General features: G+C 37.3%; 1 pseudogene; it reads left to right on the forward strand.

Moving 5' to 3' along the window:
* Positions 1 to 1,055: 1,055 nt before the first annotated feature.
* LOC102836634 lies at positions 1,056 to 1,372 on the forward strand (annotated as a pseudogene).
* Positions 1,373 to 8,388: the final 7,016 nt, after the last annotated feature.

Raw genomic sequence — 8,388 nt, forward strand, 5'->3', positions numbered from 1 at the left:
ATGTCAGAAAGAACATTTAAAGATCTATCTTGAAGTATAATGCTGTTGGTGATAGAATTGTATCCCTATGTATACAAGGAAGACTAGTTAATACCACTATTAGTGGAATTTATGCACCAACCACTAAGGCCAGTAATTATGAAATTGAAGAATTCTACCAACATCTTCAATATGAAATCGATCAAGAATGCAATAGATATATATTGATAATTACTAGATGTTGAAATAACAAAGTTGGACATAAAAAGGAAGGATCAGTAGTTGGAAAGTTATAGACTTAGTGATAAGAAATGATGCTGGAGATTGCATGATAGAATTTTGCAAGGCCAGTATCTTCTTCATTAGAAATACAAGTTTTAAACTTCATAAAAGACAGCTATTTACAGGGACCTCACCAGATGGAATATACATAAATAAAATTGAATACAACTGTGTGAAGAGACAGTGGGAAAACTGGATATCATCAGCCAAAACAAGACCAGGGATTGACTATAAAACAGGCCATCAATTGCTCACATGCAAGTTCGGGGTGAAGCTGAAGAAAATTAAAACAAGTTTACAAGAGACAAAACAAGACCTTGAATGTATTCCATCTGAATTTAGATACTATCTCAAGAGCAAATTTGATGCATTATACAATACCAGAAGAATTGTGGGATGACATCAAGAACATACTATATTAAGAAAACAGAAGGTCATTAAGAAGACAGGAAGTAAAAGAACAAAATGGATGTCCAAAGACACTCTGAGATTTACTCTTGAGCATATAGAAGCTAACATGAATGAGAGAAATGAGGAAGAAAAGGAGTTGAACAGAAATTTTCAGAGGCAACTCAAGAAGACAGAGTGAAATATAATGAAATGTGCAATGACCTGGAGTTACAAAACAATATGGAAGAACATACTCAGCATTTATCAAGCTGAAATAATTGGAAAATAAAATTCATGTCTCGGGTCGCAATATTGAAGGAGTCCATGGGTAAAATATTGAATGATACAGAAACCATCAAAAGAAGATGAAGGGGAAGTTTACCTGCAGATTGCCGGCAGGCGCCATGGCAGCCTGCAAGCAGGTGCAGAATGGTCCCCTGAAACTGAAAGGCGTCACAGAGCTCGGCGTGACCAAGCAGAAGAAGAAAAAGATGGACAAAGACAAGGCAAAACTTATGGAAGCAATGGGAACGAACAAAAAGAACGAGGAGAACAAGAGGCCTGAACAAGAGGACCCCGGCCCAGGTGTCCTTCAAGAAGATGCAGGGAAAACGGTAAATGGAAAGGATCCTGAAGAAAGCGTCTAAAATCCACAAGCTGAGAGTGAAGTACTTCACTCACGGAGCATTATGACATCCTCAAAGTCGGCTGGACCAAGTAGCTTCCCACTCTATGGGCATGGCCTAGAAAGGAAGTGAAACACAAAGTTGGATTTATGTCTGGTGCCTTTCACGTTTCCCAGAAGCATTTTTTAACCCATATCTTTTCGTTCTCTGTTATGACAAATGTCTCTCCATTTTGGAATTTGATTAAAGTAAGCTAGTTGTTCTTTCACCCAATTTTGGTTTCTCAGTAGCCTGTAAAAGATAAACATTTGCAGTGTGGACTAGAAAGCTGTGGAAGTTTATCCAGCATGTAAGTTATTTCTGTGTAAGTGCCACAGACAAATGTCTAGTTTTCTGAGCTGCATATATGCCTCAAAGGGCAACCAGCCAGCACTCTTTGCCCAGATAAAACTGACTCCAGAGGGTTAGGAGCTAATGCAGTTGTGGCCCATGCCTTCAGATGTGAGCTCTATCCTTCTGAGCTCCCATTAGTTGGGGCTTAATTTGTCCCATCCAGGATCTGGAGAAGTTACCCACAACTTCTTTGCTTGGTTTGCAGAGGACAGCCAAGTGTGGCAAGGCTGGGCATCCCTCCTAGTCCTTTTCTGAGTCCACAACTGGCCGTTAGTACCTTCCCTAGTTTCCCCATTCCAGATATTTCTAATGGTTATAACCATGGCTCCTGTAATCGATCACAGCCTTCTTTGTAATGAAAAGCAGACATGTCCCTCAACCAGGACTCCAAACAATCCCTGTAGTTATTCAGAGTTGGTACATGACCTGACACCAATGTGGGTGACCCCAGCAGATAGGCATGTGCATAGTCAAATGGTAGCACCTCATTCCTGGTGCTGGAGAGCCAGGGGCTCAGGGACTGTGCACTTGGGGAAAGTCTCTGCTGACACAACTTCCAAAAGTGTACCAAAGACAGAAAAAACAAAACAAAACAAAACAAAAAACAAAGGTTGGGCTTGAAGCTGTTACATGTGAACTGTGGAATATAGAAAGCAACTACCAATTATTAAATATGAGTCTGTGTATCTTAATTAAAAGCTGTTTGTTTTCTATTGGAAAAAAAAGAAGAAGAAGATGAAGGAATACACAGTCACTGTGCCATTACAGATAGAAATGGTTGATGTTGAACCATTTCAAGAGTTAATATTTGAACAATAACTTATGGTACTGAGGGAAGAAGTCAACAGGCACTGGAGGCACTGGTGAAAAGCAAGACACAATGAATTGATGAAATATAAGTTGAAATCCTTCAACAAATTTGTGTTGCACTGGTGGTGCTCACTCATCTATGCCAAGAAATTTAGAAAGCAGTTACTTGGCCTATCAAATGGAAGAGATCCATATTTGTGCCCATTCCAAAGAGAGGTGACCCAATGGAATGATGAAATCATCATACAATATCATTAATATCACATGCAAGTAAAATATTGCTTAAAGAATTCAAAACTGTGTTATTGATTGTTACTGTTGAGTTGGTCTTAACTCATGAAAACTCCATGCACAACAGAAGTAAACACTGTCTGATCCTTCTCTATCCCCATGATTTCTTGCAAACCAGACACATTGTGTCCCCTAGGGTTTTTGTTTTCCATATTGGCTAATTTTTGAAAGCAAATACACAGAATGTTTTTCCTAACATTGGCATTAAAGAAAGATGTTTTGAAATTTCATTTATAGCCCCACTGCCCATACATAACTATGTTGTCTGTTTTCTCCTGAACATCACATATGTTATAATTAATATTTTCCAAAATGAAAACAAAAATTTGAAATTTTCCTTCCCAAAGGGACTATGTTGTGCTATTAAGTGGGTTCCAAGTTATAGCAACCCTGGCATTTAGCAGTCCAGTTCTTATTTTATAGCACCACAACAGTACTATATAGATTAAAACAAACAAACAAAATATTAACCAATAGGTTTTTCTAGCCCTTGAATTTCTGAATACACAATGCACTGTAACAACAACAACAAAAACCCAACTTTCATAAAAGAAATATGTATAGAACATCGTTGTGGACAATGCTCAGATAGCCTCTGGTGCTCTCCAAAGACAAAACTGTATTTTTATACATCACCGTAATTAGCTGAGGGACATACATTTCTATCTGACATGATTTAACACCCACACAGTGAAGTCTAAGCTCTTTGTGAGTAAACAAAATTCTTTCCCCTCTCTGTTCTGAGATGACACTTTCAGTGCTCTTGTTCACAGTCTAGGCAGTCCTCTGGCATGAACCAATTTCCTCCAAGGTGTAGTAAAGACACTGATGAGCAGGGCCAAGATAGAGTTAAGTGTGGGACTCATTATGACTTGTTTTTTTCTTGTCACACTGTGTCTGCTTTGGATAGCTCAGATTTCTTTTGGCCGTTGATGTCCCGCTACTATCATCCACTTGCTAGCTCAACGGCATTGCATTCTTATAAGGTAAATGCTAAATGTCCCAGGTAACCAATGCATGACCTGCCTGGTTACTAAGGAACCATTTGCCCAGCTGATTACTAAGAGAAAAGAAGAAAAATCAGCATAGAATCTTCCTTCCCCTTGGTTTCATTATGCTTTCAAATTTTAGACTCAGATTACTGACCTGAGATGAGAAACAATTCCCTAAAATAAGAAATCCTCAGGATGTAAATAAATGGTCTTGAATGGCATTCGTTCCCCTCCCCCAATTGATATGCAAATTTATAATTTACTTAAAGCACACTGTCATACATTATAATAAAGTCTAATACATGCTTCATGTAATTATGCATAATAACCAGTGATCAGCAGGAGGGAGGAAGGGGAGAGGAGAATTGTGTTTCCGTGTATTTCCAGCTGGCCTGTCACACCTGCAAATAACAGACAACTCCATTCAATGTAGAGGAAACAAGATAATGACAGTATGATATTAAATACAAACATTGATTCTTAGGAACAAAATATGAGGAAGAGGTCTATCAATTAAGATGTGTGACATGAACAACTTAGGTTACATTCTACACCATCTCAGAGAAAAATAAGGACCAAGTAGAAGAAAAAATGTAATTTGGTATTTGCTGCAATACGTCTGATGACATTAATGTTATTTTTGCTTTTAAAGGAAACATTATCTGGGCCACTGAAACTCTATGTTGGGACCCACTCCTTATGCTCATTTAATTTGGTTTAAAAACCAAGTTGCAATAAAATTTTCTTTATTCTTTCTCTCACTTCCATCCTCTGACTCCCCCTACATCTCAAAGGAAAAGCCATATCCTAGAGGGAAAATCCAAAAAGGGAGTGAGATTTCAATGTGTGAGCAAACAAATAATAGAAGGAAATGCCTTGTAAATGAGAAAATGCAATAATGATGAACACATATGTGTAGCCGTAAAATAGATTCTAGTTCATAGCACTCTATAGTATGTATGTGAATACTAATATGTTGTTGTTAGGTGCCATCAAGCCAGTACCTTATGCACAACAGAACGAAGCACTGTCCACTCCTGTGCCAATCTCACAATCATTGTCCACTTGAGCCAATTGTCCACTTGAGCCAACTGATGCTGCCACTATAAAAATCCATATTGTTGGGGGTCTTTCTTTTTTTGGCTTATCCTCCACTTTACTAAGCACGATATGTCCTTCACCAGGGGCTGGTATCTCCTGATAATATGTCCAAAGCATGAGAGATAAACTCTGGCCATCCTGACTTCTAAGGAGCATTCTGGCTATACTTTTTCCAACACAGATGTTTTTTTTCTGGTGGCAGTCTATGGTACTTTTAATATTCTCTCAAACATCATAATTCAAATGCATCATTGATTCTTCTACTGTTTTCATCACTCATTGTCCAACTTTCACATGCGTATGAGGTTGTTGAAAATCCCATGGCTTGGGTCAGGCGCACCTTAGTCCTCCAACTGTCTTCATTGCTCTTGAACATTTCAAAGAGGTCTTGTGCAGCAGATTTGCCTAGAGCAATATGTCCTTTGTTTTCTTGATTGCTGCTTCCAAGAGTGTTGATGGTAGATTCAAGCAAAACCAAATATTTGACAACTTTAATCTTTTCTTTTCTCTGTTTATGTTGATGTTATTTATTGGTTCCTTGTTGAGAATTTTTGTTTTCTTTACATTGAGGTGGAATCCATATCTAACGCTGTGGTCTTTGATCTTCATTAGGATGTATTTTAAATCCTTTACACTTCAGCAAGCAAGGTTGTATCATTTGCATATCATAGGCTGTTAATGAGTCTTCTTCCAATCCTGATGTCATGTTTTTCTTCACATAATCTAGTGTCTCAGATTATTTGCTCAGCATACAGATTGAATACATATGGTAGAAGACTATAAACTTGGCATACATCTTTCCTGATTTTAAACCATTTATTGTTTCCTTGTTCTGTTCCAGCAGCTACCCTTGGTCTATGAGCACAATTAAGTATTCTGGAATACTCATTCTTTACAATGCTGTCCTTAGCTTGTCATGATCTTCATAGTAGAAATCCCTTGAGTACTCAATAAAGCACAGGTAAACATCTTTCTGATTTCCCTTATTCCACTTTCTCTTCTGAATCTCACATGAACCTCTGGCAGCTCTCTGTCAATGTACTGCTGGGACTATTTTTTTAATTATCTGTAGAACATTATATTTGCATGTGATATTGATTATATTGTCCTATGATTTCCATATTCCTTTAAGTTAACCTCTCTTTTGAATGGGCAAACATATTGATATCTTCCAATCAGTTGGCCAGATAGCTATATACCAATTTTTTTTGGCATAGATGAGTGAGTATCTACAGTACTGCATCAGTTTATTGAAATATTCAAATTTTTAGTCCATCAATGCCTGGAGACTTGTTCTTTGCCAATGCCTTCAATGAACCTTGGACTTCTATGAGACCGCTTGAAATGGTTGGTCATTGACAATTTCTTTTTGTTACCGTGGCTCTGTGAATTTCTTTTATCTTCTTTGGATGATTTCTGCAGCATTCAATATTTTGTGTTTAGAATCCTCTAATATTCAAAGTTGAGGCTTAAATCTTTTCTTCAGTTCCCTCAGGTTGAGAAATGCTGAGCATGTTCTACCCTTTTTCTAACTCCAGATCTTTGTACATTTTTAAATAATATTTGACTTTTTCTTTTTGAGCTGCCTTTGAAATTTTGTATACAACTTTTTTACCTCCTCATTTTTTACATTTGCTTTAGCACTGCTATGATGCAAAGCAAGCTTCAGAATGTCTTCTGACATCCATTTTGGTCATATTCTTCTTCTTGTCTTCATAATGAACTTTTGTTTTCTTCCTGTGTGATGTTCTTGATGCCTCCCACAACTCTTCAGGTTTTCAGTCATTAGTTCCTAATTCTTCAAACCTGTTCTTGAGATGATCTCTAAATTCAGGTGGGATATATTTAAAGTCATAAGTTTGCTATCACCGACTTGTTTTAATTTTCTTCAACCATAGCCTTAACGTGCACATGAGCACGTAACTGACTGTTATGCAATCTGCCCATGTCTTGTTTTGTTGTTGATATGGAACTTTTCCACCATCTCTTTCCACTGATGTAGTCAATTTGATTTCTGCGTATTCCATGTTGTGAGGTCCATATGTATGGTTGTCTTTTATGTTGTTTTAAAGGTATTTGTAATAGAGAAGCTATTAGACTTGCAAAATTTTATCTTGTGATCTCCAGCATCAATTCTATCACCAGGGCCATATTTTCCAGTGTCGGTTCCTTCCTTTTTATTTTCCCTTTGCATTCCAATATGTCTTGATTGCATTTGTGATCAATTTCAGACTAAGAACTTGGTAGCATTTTTCAATTTCAATATCACTGGCTTCTATTGATGTATAAATTTGAAAAATTGTTTTGTTTACTAGTCTTCTGTGTAGGGGTATGGATTATTTTCCTATCACAGACAGTGTTGTATTTCAAGACTAATCTTGAATTAAAAAAAAAAAAAATTAATGATGAATGCAAAACCATTTCTCATCAATTTGTCCTTCCAGGCATAATAAATGATGTGATTGTCAGATTCAATATGGCCAATACCAGTCCATTTCAGCTCACACATGCCTAGGGTATTGATATATATGTGTTACATTTAATTGTTGACAATTTCCAAGTTTTCTAGATTCATACTTTGTACATTCCATGTTCTGATTATGAATTGATGTTTTCAGCTATTACTCCTCATTTTGAGTTGTTATCCATCAGCAAATGAAGGTCCTGAAGACTTTACTTTGTGTGTGTCATCATGGACAACTCTAATCTGAGGAGTCATCTCTTCCCTAGTTGTATTTTAAGTGCCTTCCAATCTGAGGGGCTCATTTTCCAGCACATTGGACAATTTTTTGGTACTCTTCATTGTATTTCAATATTCAACATTCTGGTACTGTCTGATAGTGTTCCATTGTTATTCATAAGTTTTTCAGTGAGTAAATATTCAAAATTGTCTGTCTCTTCTTCTTCCCAGTCTGTCTTTGTCTGTAAGCTCATCTGAAACCTGTCCACCATGGGTGACCTGTTGGTAATTATAACACTAGTGGCATAGCTTCCAGAATCCCAGCACACACAAGCCACCACAGTATGAAGAAGTGACAAATGAGAGTTGGGAGTAGTTACATAAGTTGTGGTTATTGTCCATTTGCCTGTCAAAACAAGTATTTTTATTTAAGAATTATATTGCTGTAAAGTCATGTAGCGAGGGATTTTTTTCAACATTTGTTCTACATTTCTGTGTATGATACTGATTAGGATCTAGAGTCCTTGTATCATTTTTTCCTTCCTAGGTTGAAAAATAAAATATCTGTGGCATATCAGATGTGTTTGTCATGGTGTGGTGGCTTGTTTTGCTGTGATGCTGGAAGCTGTACTACCATTATTTTGAATGGTCACCAGAGTCACCCATGGTGGTCAGGTTTTAGCTGAGCTTCTAGACTAGGACAGACTAGCAAGAAAGAGAAGCAGAGGACCTGTGAGTGTTTAGCCACTGAAAACCTTTTGAGGATCTGTGGAAGTGCTATTGTCAGATAGCTCCAAAATATTGAATATTCAAACATGATGAAGAACACCAGAATATTGTCAGG

Source organism: Chrysochloris asiatica, unplaced genomic scaffold, assembly GCF_000296735.1.
Source record: "Chrysochloris asiatica unplaced genomic scaffold, ChrAsi1.0 scaffold00200, whole genome shotgun sequence".
NCBI classification, from domain to species: domain Eukaryota; kingdom Metazoa; phylum Chordata; class Mammalia; order Afrosoricida; family Chrysochloridae; genus Chrysochloris; species Chrysochloris asiatica.